The sequence below is a fragment of the Pieris rapae genome, chromosome 7 (genome assembly GCF_905147795.1).
Source record: "Pieris rapae chromosome 7, ilPieRapa1.1, whole genome shotgun sequence".
NCBI classification, from domain to species: Eukaryota; Metazoa; Arthropoda; class Insecta; order Lepidoptera; family Pieridae; genus Pieris; species Pieris rapae.
Window position 1 is genome coordinate 3,983,439 of NC_059515.1, and position 15,266 is coordinate 3,998,704.

General features: G+C 40.5%; 1 non-coding gene across 1 annotated transcript; it reads right to left on the reverse strand.

Annotated features, from left to right (window-relative positions):
- Window positions 1-618: 618 nt before the first annotated feature.
- Trnag-ucc lies at window positions 619-690 on the reverse strand. The gene has a single exon. It is a non-coding gene; the product is annotated as a tRNA-Gly (tRNA).
- Window positions 691-15,266: the final 14,576 nt, after the last annotated feature.

The following is a 15,266-nucleotide window of genomic DNA, read 5'->3' on the forward strand; positions in this document are numbered from 1 at the left end:
CTGAAGCGTTTTTGAGTTATCGCTTCTAGGCGAAGATAACTTAATGGTAAATTTAGAGTCAAGGTATTTTTAATTATTGAATTTATGTACTTCCTTTTCTCAAAATAATATTTTTGTGTAACTTAAGGGAGTCTTTTAACGCTTCGACTCTTAGCAACTATGAACGCGAACTTGAGCAAAGAGAAATCCATTGAAAAGAAAAAAGGAATATCTCATGTCTAGTTCTGCTCTGTTTCTTTAGTCTCATCATCTCAATATCAATAATCGCCTGTTATATTAATTAATCTACATTTAAGGTGAGCAACAAGTAGTGTGGTACAATTTTATAAGAATATCTTCGGAAATTGCAGTCTATTTTAAATTAAGCTGATAGCAATAAAAAACAATATGCCGCATTACGACGAAATGTTTTAATTGATTGCCCAATATGTTTCCCAGTTCTTTGTATCTTAAAAAACTTACGAGTCACTCTACTAAGAATCTATATCTGGATAAACCAATGTCAACAATGACATCATATTGTTTTAAGATAAATTGAATGAAACGTCAATTATGACTTTAAATAGAAAACCTATAATAAAAAGTAGAACATTCATAGTTACTGTCACAGCAAAAGTGTGCGTTGGCCGGGAATCGAACCCGAATCAACTGCTTGGAAGGCAACTATGCTGACCATTACACCACCAACGCCTGTATAAGTAAATGGAATAATAGAATTTATTATTAACTTACATATTTAATCAACTGTTAAAAGAGTGACGTCGACGCGATAACTTTTATTACTAAATAAATAGAATTTTGTATTAACACATTATTATTTATTCTATTATTGAACTAACAACACTGCTAAAAAGCATATCTATCATACATTAAGTTGGATTTTATTATATTCCAACTATACTTTATAAGAATTATATAATGCATAAACATAATAATTTCTTTTTGAATGTAATTTAAACATACATTTTATTCATGTACAACACTATACACACGTGATATATGTTATTAATGTTTAGGTACATTTATGTTTTGGTGAATCAGCATAAAACAGGCAAATAAAACATTGTTTGATTTACATCAAAAATAACAAATTTATTTACTTTAATTATTGTTAAAACTATTTAAGGTGTTTAATAATACCGAAATACATAGCTGTAATAAAATCTATGTTCATATTTTAATTAGGTCTTGTTTCACAAAATAACGCGATACGAGAATCAAAGAGTTTAAAGCATCGAGTTAATTTCATAATAGTAAAATTAATATTTAATTTTGGTATTCTTCAATACCATATTCTTACAATAGATTAATACTTTATAAAAAAAGATATAAAATATTTAATTAACGATATGCTGGTACAAGCGAAAGTTCGCATATTGTGCCACACATAATTGTAAAATTTCTCTAAATAGGAATTTTAAATTGTACATTATTAGTTATATCAAGGAGTCAATTCTTGAATTATTTGTATAATATATATTATATTATACAATAAGCTGTAAAAAGTCAAGTGACGTGTAGCAGTGGGGTATACTGGACTAAACTGGTTTTCAGGCTATATAAGCACGGCGCGCTGTATTTCCCGCGGCGCACATGGCGCACCTGGCGCACCTGGCGCGCCTAGCTCACATGGCGCCCATGGCGCACTTGGCGTCCGCGACGCGCGGGGACCATCTGGCGCACCTGGCGCACCTGGCGCTCGCGGCACACATGGCGCCACCACCCCAGCGCCTACACCAGCTGCCCAAACACGGCGGAGGGACGAGCCGCGCGAACACGCGCAGGCTGACCCGCGTGCCCATGGGCAGTACTTCTCGCAGCCGCAGGAGGTAGAGATGGTCACCTACCCCGCGGAGCCTCCCAGCCAACGCCGACGCCGCAGAGGGGGGAGAAGAAGAGGACGCGGGGGGGTACAACCCCCCGCCCCCCCGCGCGCGGAACCTGCCGCGCACGCCGAGGCTGGCCCCAGTAGGGCCGCCGCCGACTCCGCTCCAGTTGCTGGAGCTACCAGAGCCGCTGACCAGCGCGCCGCACGCCCCCGCAGCGGGGGCCCACTGAGGGGCCAGACGCTCCCCAGCGAGACGGCGATCGCTGAGGCGGTTGACAGGGCGGTCACCGCATTGCTGGGCGCCCTATACCCGACCCCGTCTGAACCGACCTACGGAGGACGCCGGTCGCGCAGTCGAGGCGTGAGGCAACGAAAATGAACTTACGCCTCCTGCACTGGAACGCCGACGGCCTTCGGGATAAAGGCCACCACTTGCGTCACATCCTACGCACACAGGACGTGGATGTGGCGCTCATTTCCGAGACGCACCTGCGCCCCACCGACCGACTGCGTGCCGCGGGCTACTACGTCTACCGCGCAGAGCACCAGGCGGCCAACGGGGCGCCCTTTCGCGGACTGGCGGTGATGATACGGCGACGGATCGCTCACCGCGCAATCCCGCCGGTCAACGGCGACAAAATCCTGACGCTGGGGGTCGAGCTAGAACTGGGCGGGCAGCCCACAGACGTGCTAGCTGTCTACGCTCCCCCCGGCTCCAACTTCGCACCGGCCGAGCTGGAGGCCGCGCTCAGCCGGAAGCCGACGCTCCTCGCGGGCGACTGGAATGCCAAGCATATCAGCTGGCAATCCCACTCCAGCAGCTCGCGGGGCAACCGGCTCCTGCAGCATGCCGAGGCTCGCGGCTACCAGGTGTGCGGACCAGATGCCGCCACCCACTACCCGAGAAACAACACCCACAGGCCGGACATTATCGATTTGGTGGTGCATAACCGGCCTGATCTCTACCTGGCGCAGGAGGTCCTGATGGATGAGTACCAGTCGGACCACCAACCAGTGCTGTGCCTTCTCGCGGGGGCACCATCCCCGCCCGCACGCAGCTGGAGGGTCACCGACTGGAACGCCTTCGAATCGATACTCGAAGGCGCCACCGCGCCAGGCCCACCGGACACGACACCAGGCGCCGTTGACGACATGGCGGAGTCCATGACGCGGCAACTCCAGACAGCTCTGGCGGAAGCAACGACCACGCGTCCGCCGGAGGTCGTACGCGAGGACCTAGCCCCGTTCGTGCTGAGGCTGATCAGACAGAAGCGCGCGCTCAGGAGGCAGTGGCAGCACAATCGCTGCCCCGTGCTGAAGACAAAGCTGAATCGCCTCGCCGAACGGGTCAAGAAAGAGTTGGCCGCCCACGCCCAGCGCTCCTGGGAGCAAGCGCTGGGGGAGGCGACCACCGAGCCCACACGCCTACACCAACTCTGCCGCCGCCTCTATAGGACTCCAGAGCCGAAACGTCCGCTACGTGACAGCAACGGCGCCATCACCTATGACGACAACGATCGGGCCGAAATCTTCGCCGAGCACCTCCAGCGTCAATTCTCACCGAACGCCGCGGCATGCCCAGCGCGCGTGGCTGAGGTCGAGAGCGCTGTCGAGGGCTGGCTAGCTCGCCCGATCCCACCCGATGACGACCCCATTGCCTTTTCGCCCTCGCAAGTGCGGAAGGCGATACTCCGGCTGCCACTGAAGAAGGCGCCGGGACCGGACGGCATCACCCACCAGGCGCTGCGCCACCTACCCATGAGGTGGATAGTCGCGCTGGCGCGCCTCTTCACGGGGATCATCCGGTCCCTACACTTCCCCAGTACCTGGAAAGAGGGCAAGGTGATCTTACTGCCGAAGCCCGGAAAGGATTACACCCGACCGGAGAGCTACCGGCCTATCACCTTGCTCTCAACTCAGTCGAAGCTGTTCGAGAGGCTGTTGCTGCAGAGGACCTACAAATACCTGCAGCCGAGGCCCGAGCAGTTCGGCTTCCGCGGCGAGCACAGCACCACGCTGCAGCTGACGAAGGTGCTCTTCACTGCAGCCGCGGCCCTCAACAAGAAGGAAGGGGCCGCCGCCGTGATGCTGGACATGGAGAAGGCCTTCGACCGTGTCTGGCACGATGGCCTCGTGCTGAAGCTCGCCGAGTCTCCACTGCCCCGCCGTATAGTCGCCGTGCTCCGCGCCTTTCTCACCGACCGCACGTTCTACGTTGCGACGGGAGAGGCTGCGTCGAGACCGCGACCCATCACGGCGGGCGTTCCACAAGGCAGCGTGCTATCGCCGCTGCTGTATACCACCTATACGGACGACGTCCCCTGCCCGAGCGGGTGTAGCCTGGCCCTCTTCGCCGACGACACGGCGTACGTGGCCACCTCGCTCAACACCAAGGCAGCAGCGGCGAAGCTCCAACGCGCTCTGGACCTCCTGCCAGAGTGGCTGAACAAGTGGAGACTAGCCGCCAACCCTACCAAGACACAGGCGATCGCCTTCGGCCGGAGTTGGTTGCCGCCGCCCCTGCGATTCCTGGACCAGGACGTGCCGTGGAAGACGCCGGTCACCTACTTAGGGGTCACCATCGACCGGAATCTGACCATGCGGCACCACGTCAAGAGGATCGTAGGAAGAGCGAAGGGGGTGTCGAGCAAACTCCGCCCCCTATTCACCGGCAACATACCGATCCGCACCAAGCTCGCGCTGTACAAGCAGTACGTGCGCCCACATCTCACGTACGCGGCGCCGGCGTGGTACTCCTACACTAAGGAGGCCCACCGGCAGAGACTGCGCGCCGTGCAGAACATATGCCTGAGGCGCGCAGTGGGGGCCCCCCGCTACGTGAGAAACGCCACCATAGCGCGAGACCTGCGGATGGAGTCCATCGACGAGTTCGTCGCGCGACTCGCGAAGGGGATGTTCGATCGAGCGGATGGCTCTCAGCATCCCCATCTCCAAAACATCGCGCCATGGCACTCCAGGCCGCCAGATCGCCTGCGGTATCCGCGTGAGCTACTCTCCGCGGATGCCGATACCACCGGACATGACACCAGGGCAGCAGCCGCGGCTTCGACCGCTGGTCGCCTCGCTGGGCCTCCCCCGGGGCTACCGGGGGTCTCACCCGGCGGAGCTTGACCGCGAGCCGCGCAGCGCGCTGCCCGATACCACCGACCACGACACCAGGGTCAAGTCGAGATTACTCCTTGACCCCACATTACCACCGGATTGACACCCCGGACAAGACCCCATCGGCCGCGCGCAGCGAGTCGAGCCATTGTTCCTCGCGCGCAGCAGCCCCCACCAAGGGCTATTAGCCCGCCCCCGTACCGCCCTGTATCAGCAGGGCGCGAACAAACAATCCACCCGATAGAGACCCATGCTCGAACGGGTTTAAGCATCCCCCTTGCGAGGGAGGATGTAACAATTACAAGTCGGTCGGGCGCACTTCTTCGACGCTCGCACTAGATATAGGACGTTACTATTGTTGTTAAATTTGTGGTTAATTTCGTGTTATTTAATTTGGTTATTTTTAGTAATTTTATTTGTTAATTTCTAACTTCAGTAGTGGGATTCGTTCTCATTTCTGATTAGTTTAAATTAACGCCCACGTGGTTTTATTTTAGTCAGTTTGAAACGCGAGTGTTATACGTTTAATAAAAATAATGGAGGGTAGGCGGTGAACACGTAAAAAAATGACGGTGTGCCCGTCTCTGGGCTTGAAGAAACGTTACAGTCGATATTAAACCGTCAACCGACGCAAGCGACTGAGCTATGTCCACCAGTGGTGTCACCACAACAGTGCTCAGCAACACCACCGCGAGGGGATCGGCCCTTTGCACCGACATGCGCAACACCATCGGATTTGCTGCTTTCTTCCTTAAGTGACACTCGTTACCACCTGAAACTGACGGTTCGCACAATGGTACTGAGAACGCTCCGGTGCCAAGTTCAAGCAGCGCATGCGAGTCAAGCACTGATCTGGTACTTAATCAGGTGACCGACAAACTAGTAAGTGCGTTGAGCACAATTCTGGTAAGATCTAACTTCATTTATATTTCTAATTTTGATCCGTCTTTCAAATATTTCGATATATGGTGTGAGCAGGAAGACTGCGCGGTTGTCTAATTATTGGGATGACCGTGAGTGTGTATCTCTGATTGGATACTGTTTGAAAGGGGATGCTAAAGTGTGGCTAAATGAGTGGCTTAGTAATGATCATAGTTGAGAGAATTTAAATAGCTTTTTCCGTAGCGACTTAGCAAATATTTTATTCGACGTAATGACAACAGACTCTGATAGTTATCTCATGTATTGCGTGTTATACGAGGAATGAGTGAAAAGTTAATTGTCGCAGTAGTTATTCGGGGTATTAAGGACCCACAAGTTCGCGCCGCCGCGACTTGTGCTAATTTATCATCGGAAGGCTTAGTTAAATTCCTCTCATTATATACCAAGCCCCTAGAACCGCGCTCTATAATACAAAATCACGTTAAAAGGCCAAATTTGCGAGATAATTTCGAAAAACGAGATAATTTTCAGTCTAATATTAACTGTTCATGTTGGTCATATACAAATTTTGTGTCCTAAAAAAAAACTAAGTATGAAACCGCACCAGAGACTCAATCTACAAACAATTCAAGTTTAGAAAAAAGGCAGTTTTCTAATATCAAAATTATTTGCACATTTTGTAAGAAGGTAGGACATAAAACGGAGGACTGTTTTGTTCGACAGCGTTCCGAGTCGAGCGGTAGGCTAAATTAGTTATAGTTTACCGCCCTTATGAAATGTCGTATGATGAAAAATTACGCGTTAGAGATATCATAAAAGATGTGTTGAATCAATAAATAATTAGAGATAGAGATTTGTAAAGAAAAAAAGCGATTCAGATAGGCTTTGTGTCGACTTTAAACTTAAAACTCAAAGGCAGTTGGAATACCCGCTTCCGTTAATTGAGGACCATATTGATTGGCTAGATAAAGCTACCTATTATATTTGCCTTGATATGGCTACTGGCTTTCACCAGATAAAATTAAATAAAAAAATCGACACCACTCCCGAGATTCGTAACACCTGAGGGTCATTATGAGTACATAAAGATGCCATAAGAATTAGGTAATGCACAGGTTGTATATCAACGAATTATATCAAATACGTTACGATTTTACATAGATTAGGCAGAGCCCTTGTGTGTTGTAATTGTGTATATGACGTATTATTACCTAGTAAAACAATAGAAGAGGGTTTAGGTACATTACATGATGTGTCAGAGATGGGGGTAAGGGTAAGGGACCCAGGCAGGCTTTTCCATTAATTTAAAAAAAAAATGTAACTTTCAGACTACGGAGATCGAGTATCTATGCCGAGTCATTAGCAATGGTCAAGATATGAAGACATCGTGCATTGCGAGGTTGACTCGCAAGGGTGTGCATTTCAATGGCGGCGATTTTGCATTTGTGCCAAGCTGTTGGTAAGCTAGACTCCTGTATGCGCGGACCATATGTGGTTTTAGCGACGTTGTCGCAGGACAGATATGAACTAAAATTAGTCGCTGGTTCTTATGGTAAAGCTGCCGCGGAATACATGTTGCCCTGGCGCGGGGAATGGACCCCTGATGTGTGTGCCGCATTCTTTGAGAGTAAGTAATTTTTACTTGCCTTTTCAAAACTTATGTATGTTGATAAATGTTTGTGAAAACTGTCATTTTATTAGAACTGCTTATCATATAGGTAGTAACTATTTTGGTAAAGACCTGCGGGAGTCTTGTGTGATAGTAATGGAGTCGCTCTTACTATCAAAAGCAATGGAGTCGCTCTTGCTTAGTGTGATGTACAGTAATGGAGTCGCTCTTACTGTTAAAGCAATGGAGTCGCTCTTGCTTAGTGTGATGTACAGTAATGGAGTCGCTCTTACTGTTAAAGCAATGGAGTCGCTCTTGCTTAGTGTGATGTACAGTAATGGAGTCGCTCTTACTGTTGATAGCAATGGAGACGCTCTTGCTATGTAAAAAAAAAAATGAACTAATGTTGTGTCGAAAGTAATGGATGCGCTCTTACTTTCGATGAAGTTATGTTAATTTAACGTTATAATAACAAAAATGATGTAATTTTTAGGTGGCGCTGATGATGACGATAGTCCTTCACCACAACCACCGCACGTGATACAAGAGTCATCAGCAGGTCAAGTTTCAACATGCCAACCTGCCTATCATCACACGGGCGAGGACGCACCGTCGTCAGGAGAGGCCGAATAAGCTGTAAAAAGTCAAGTGACGTGTAGCAGTGGGGTATACTGGACTAAACTGGTTTTCAGGCTATATAAGCACGGCGCGCTGTATGGTCGGGCGCACTTCTTCGACGCTCGCACTAGATATAGGACGTTACTATTGTTGTTAAATTTGTGGTTAATTTCGTGTTATTTAATTTGGTTATTTTTAGTAATTTTATTTGTTAATTTCTAACTATACGTTATCAAATTAATATAAATTAAAAAGTTTCACATGAATAATCATATCAAATCATCACGAATGAACATAGTTTTGTGTTCCACTAAAAATTTGGCGCTTATTTTTTTTATAAATAACACACAGACTTTGTTTTAACATGTATCCGCATGTAAAACGCTAATCATGTTTAACAAGGGAGCTAAGCTGCCTTTTTTATTGAGTCCCAAACCCTTTTATTTCACCGATAGCGGCAAATATTTGTTGGCTTGTCATTGTCTTTGTTCTACCTGCTTCGAGCTACTCAAATTATAAAGAAGGTTTTACCTCTAATAGCTAGTTTTGATTTTTAAGCATATTGCTACTAATCCAGCAACATCAACTCGAAAATAATGTATTGTAATTTTTTTTTATGGTACGTAGTAGTGGTTACAACTACAAAGCTTTGAATAAGATTCGTTATATACCCGTCACAATTTTAATTATGTCTGACCATAACATTTGAACATCAATATTTGATAATACTTTAGTCAATTTGAATATCGGTCATTCATATAACTGCCTTGAAATATGTATACTTGGAAATTGTGTATTTCCAAATGTATGCTACTGATTAACACGAGTTTACTGTTTAGAGTAAGCTTATAAATTATAGAATATGAATGCGAATAAAATTATGTTTACCGTGCAATATACAAGCAGGTTCGATTCCTGACGTATTAGTTAGTTAGCAATAAGCAAAGATGTTTCTCTTTACTTGTCTTACTATATTTTGAAATTCTTAAGATATTTAATATTCTAATTAATTTCCATTACGGGTACAGTTTAGAACGGCGAGCTGGGCGTCGAAAATCTATCGATACACCTATGAAGTTAGGTATGAGCCATAATAACATTCAACGCTATCAAAGACTTTGTAACTTTTCACTATTTTATGAACCAACTTTTGTGTCATTTTACACTGTAACTTTTTAACCATTCAGACCATGTTAACTAGCTCAGAAAGATGTCGCACAGACCAGAACACATTTCGGCATAGTATGGCTATAAACCTTGGCGATTTCCTTCTCTGTAAATAGTGGCGCGAAAATGTACCCACACCATGATGTATGGTTGTCGGGACTTCGCTAGAAACAGTAATGCTTACAAATAATGCGAATAGTTTCGTCATAGAAGGCTCTATTAGTATTCAATTCGGGTAAGCTATTGTGTCGATATAAGACATAATATTCTCACAATGACATACATTTCATTGGAATACAAGGTACAACTCCAAAAATTTCAATCTTGTAAATATGATTCTTTGTACGTGATGTGTTTGCTAAGCAATGACTAAGATTTGCTAGGCAAAACAAAAAAAGATTACGCAATTTTTTTAAATGTATATTTATCGCACTGAATACAATAATCTTAGTTTACTTTGAATTAATATAAAATTTAATTGATTGATTGAGCGATTAATACAATAATATTATGTACATTTTTCTCCTTTGTAGAACTTACTTAGGTTCACATTATAAACAAGGCAAAAAATATGTTTTGTAAGCTAACGAACTTTCGATTATTGCTAAGGTGCAGTAGCTGATATAGATGAAGCAATTCAGATTCGGTATCGTTTTAAAACTCTAAGGCTACGCTACTATTCTAGCTGGTGACCTTAAACTTAAACACATCAAATCTTAAACCTTATAAAACATGAAATCAAAATGTATTTATTCGTATAGCTGACTAAGTACACCTAGACCTTAAAAACAACAACTTGAGAGAAAACTAATAAACACAACTTGGTAAGTGTATCATTATTTAAAAAAAATCGCCATGCTGCGGCTGGCTGTATTAGATAGCTACCCTAACTTTTATTTAGATCGAGGAAAAAGTTAAAATTTTATAGATAATATGAAAGTTAAGTAACAAGCTAGGGCCCGCTTTATTTAAGAATTTCGAAATCCAGGAACTACGGTGTAAACAAAAAGTTTTATGTTACATGAAAATTTGGCAACATTTACACTTGTAAAAATAAAGTCAGACGGATTTATAAAATCTAAAGAAAGCGTGTATCGAATAACAATGTTTTTAGAACGTCAATCAACTTGAAATTTCTTCGGAATATTGTGAAATTAGTTGTGGTTTTCTTAAATTATATATATACTACTATATATAATACTACTATTTGCTCATAAAATTGATTTGGCTAGCATTAAATAGTTCTTGATACGTCATTGTCCATTCGACTAATGTAAACTGTAGACATTTATAATTTTTATAGAAATCTATTTAAACACATATAACATACGTGAATTCGTAGGTGCCAAAAATAGGAAATTCCAATTATATCACAATTTAAGGGCTGAAATTGATACGAAACGTGTTAAAATTGGTCGGCATTATAAACAAAGCAGATCGTTTCGCTTAGTTAATTTCCAAATGAAGACCACACATTCGGCGCTCGTGTCAGACGTGTCAGAAGTAATCACCATCCCCACTAGTGGTTATATGATTTAAGCTGTCATAAGAGAATGTTTTGGATAAAAGCATTTCACTCTTTAGTTATAAATAAATAGATAATTGATTTAAATGGTTTACTGTGAAGATATTTGTACAAGTTATTTACATTTAAGTGTAAATAACTAAACATAGCATAAATGTTAAACATGTAAACATTTATTGAATTCATTCGGAATTCGAATTTCAGTTATTCATTGTATTCTAATTTATAATTAGATAATTTACTTATTTTGTTTCGTTAACAATTTCTAAATGACTTCTTCTTTAATCAGTATTTAAGTTTCTTAAGTGAGCAAAGGTCGAGAAGCACTCTGTAACGTTATAATAGATGTACATATTATACATTGCACTATTATATGAATATATATGTTGTAGTAATATAGCCGTAAACTCGATGTTTTGAGGGCTTTCCACAAGTCTTGAATATCTACCGTTATGAGTTTCGTACTGAGTTTGTGGTCACCCTACAAAGCTCCCTGAAGCGAATATAATTTGTGAGAATGCACACTTTTTTAAATTATTTCGTTTACGAGAAAGTTAATTGTGGACCACCGGCCACGGCGACGATGCACATATATTTTTTAGCCTTTTTTTTCACAAAATGCACAAAAAACTTTCAAGAATGTGATTATGGAAGACACAATTACAAAACACTAATATCGTTCATTTTTATTTTTTCGAAAAAGAATATATTCTATATTCTTTTTCGAAAAAATAAAAACTCACTTTATGCATGTCAAGAACTAAAGACATAGAAAAGCCTTTCCCAAAAAAAAGATTCTACTTCTACTCATATTTCCTACTCTCGTTTATGAAACTTAAAATATTTTTTTTAATTCTGTTCTGTTTAAAAAAGTCTGTACGCTATTGTTAATGGATAACTACATATTTATAAAATTAGTTTTAATTCCCAGTAATTTATGATTACAACATATTAAGTACTATTCAGATTTTATTTATATTTCCTTCTGAATAATTACGTCTTCAAATTTCTTTAAGGAAAACATTCAAATATTGTTACCACTTTATCCTCATCCTAAATCAATAAAAAAAGCACGTCATTCATTCACGTTCAGCCAACACGTGCCATCCATTCATACTCATCCCATCTACGTACCATAAACGACTTTATTGCATTGTATTAAGGACCCATACATTCGTGACCCATAACAATGAACTAGGAAGTGTGACATGTAATACTCGTTTCCTACAAAAATACCCGGAATTGTTAACTTTGTTAATTGAATTTGGCTGTCAAGTAAAACTATTTCTATTCATCATGAGGCATTAGATGTTAAAACCAATCACAAATTCAGCTAATAGTTATATAGGATTCATTAATTAGGTATGTCATAAATTAGAAAAATAATACATTGTTTCAGTTAGTAATAAGAACAGTGACGTAGGTTCGATCTTCGGCTGTAGAACTAATGTAAACTTTCTGTCTAAATGCGTATCAAACTCTCGCACGTACAATGAAGGAAAACATCGTCAGGAAACCTTCAAGGAAAACATCGTCAGCATTCTTAGACCCAAAAAGTTGACGTGCGTGAGGTACTGAATGCTGATTACCGTCTTGCTTATTAAAAAAAATAAATGATCTCAAAGAAATACAGAATCTGTGGCCCAAACCTTAAAAGTGATTTGTAAGCTATGGGAATATAAGTGACAGAGACGAACTTAAAATAAAGAAAGTTCAAATATAGTTTAAGGGTATCTTTCTGGAATTTTCTGTAAATGTTTTACAAATAGTTGTAAAAAGAAATATGTAGGTTTAATCAACCCTGTTACTAATACCATTTATTTAAGTTATATACCTCCGGCGACCACATAGTGGGGAATTATCTATAAAATATATACAAAATAAAAAAGTTTTTGTAGGTAATGTTAAATTAAATGTAGAAGATAGCAATATAAATGGTTGAATCATATATGTTGTTTATTAATATTTCTAATAAAAATATATAAAATAAACTAAACTTTCGGTTATTTAAATCACATCACAAAAAAATAATTAAAAATTAAAAAAATATAACTCATGCAACTGGGAATAATTAATAATTATTAAGTTTAAGAAACTGTACTAATTGTTTACAAAGGAAATTTATGTATTTTAGTATGTTTGTAACGAATAAAGTCACTTGATTGATTTTAAAAAGTCTTTTACTATCAAATGCAAAATGCCTTTTGTTAAGCAGGCCTGTGGCCGCGTCACTTATCATGTAATTGACGCTGGGAATTTTGTAATTTTGGAAATATGTTATCCCACATATATATAACACAGGGCATTACAAAATATTTGAAAACTATTTCCAGCAGTGTGAAGCAGAGATAGGCGGCTATTCAGATAGGCTAGAGGGGAAAATATATAATTTACCCCAAGAAACAATGTAGGCACTCGTTTTATTTCGTATAGAAATAGCGTCTGAGATATTATAAGAAACGTCAATAATGCACACTCCTCATTACTATGTATTTAAGTTATTATCGGCGAAAATTCGCTATGTATAAATTAGCGTCCGACAGTGTAGTGACAATAAGGGCATCAACACATTGGTCAATCTTTAATTGAACAAAAATATAATATGAAACCTATAAGGAAAGTTATCTGCGATATTTTTCTTTTATATGTGTTCTTTTTGTGAAATAATTATTGTTTCGCCAATATTGAATCCGGGATCACCAAACTATGCATGCTTCATCAAGGTATGGTAATGTCTTTAGCTTGTTTCAATGAGTTAAAGTACAAACAACATACAATATAAGTATATATATTAGTAGAAGATAGAACAATCAGCATTTCGCGGCTCTTTTATCTCTGCCTTTTATTAAATTTAAGAAATGTATTAAAGAAAAGCTGTGTAAAAAGGCTTACTATAAAGTTAGTGATTATCTAGTTGATAAAAGGGCCTGGGTCTAGTGCTGGGCAGGCTACTTCTAATTAATTTGCTATATTTGTTTTAAATATTGTTTGATGATTTGCTTTTTTTTAAAACAGTACCGAGAGTTATTTACGCCGGCATTTTCTCTCGGCCAACACCCTCTGCCGATGAGTAGGGATGCCAACAGGCTCGAATTTAATGACGTGGAATAAGTTCATTATGATCCTATGTTCCAAAATAAACGTATTTTATTTTTTATTTATTTATTTTATTTCATCGTCCTTGTTTATGTAAACAGTATGTAGTGGTAGCTTATTAAGAGAAGGCTAAACCATTTTATAAAAGGCTTCTCCCATTTAAACGTTAAATATTCTTCTTATAAAGGAGGATGATACCATGAAGAATTTATACGACTAAATATACATTTTTACACGTGTCTTAGAAATACTTCAGTCTTTTGTTCCTTGAATTTTCTGTATCTCTTTTGGCATAAACAATATCCTTGATACGCAACGCAAATTATAATAATTATCAGTTTTCAAGGTGTTCTTAAAATATTATTATACGTTATCATTCACTAGTAATCTTGATATAAATCTCACTTTAGTTATCATTTGCGTAATTAACCATTTGAAAAAATTTCAATCCATCCAAGTTCATTGACGTCACAGAAAATTTTAGTAGTTAGTTCTAGAGTATATTTGTCTACATTAATTTTATTTTATTTTTCTCCTGCTTTGTGTTATTGTAGTGTCAACAAAGTGTTAGTATTATTTTTATTATTATATAAAGCAGTCACGATGTTTTTTTCTTCTTTGACGCCTGAGGTCGACTATATAGGTATATTTTTAAGTAAAATAATATATATTTTCTCAGAATATTAATAGTTTCATTTATTATGGGCGGTATTATATTATCCTAGCACAGACAGCATACACTCCAGTTCCCTTCGCATATATCCAGATTTTTAGATTTCTTCCTTCACTGAGGAGATGCCATTGGATTGTGAAATACTGTAAGTGTAGCTATGCAGTGTAGGTATTTTTTAAAGTCGACTACGAACATTGAAAAAAATAAGTAAGAGACATTTGACAACGTTTTTATTGTATTTCTAATTACTTACAAACATTTTAATTGTTCATACAATATAGATCGCGAAATCACGTTTTCTCGCCAGGTGTAGTTCACCGAGAGTAAACATTAGCTATCTATTTTTAACTAATCTAATACATAAACAATGATAGCATGTTTTCTGATCTCATTCTGGGTTTTTCCCTACAACATTCCCAGAACATTTCAGTTGAATGTGTGATGTCATCTCTTCGTAGAAGCCATGAAATCTGAATTTTACAATATAATCTTACTGACTTACAGCTTACAGGAAACTGCTTTCAGTAGTAAGACCATCTTTGTTTTGTGATAATGTTTATCTTATAAATAAATTATGTCAACTATGACATTTTGTCAAATATATTATTTAATTGAAGATAGGTGTGCAGTAATTCAAAACTTTCGTCGGTATTTTAATCCAGGACCACTATGTTTAAAGTAATAAAATTGTTGTTGTAAATATCTAAAAAATATGTTATGTGATAAAATATTTACACACACATAT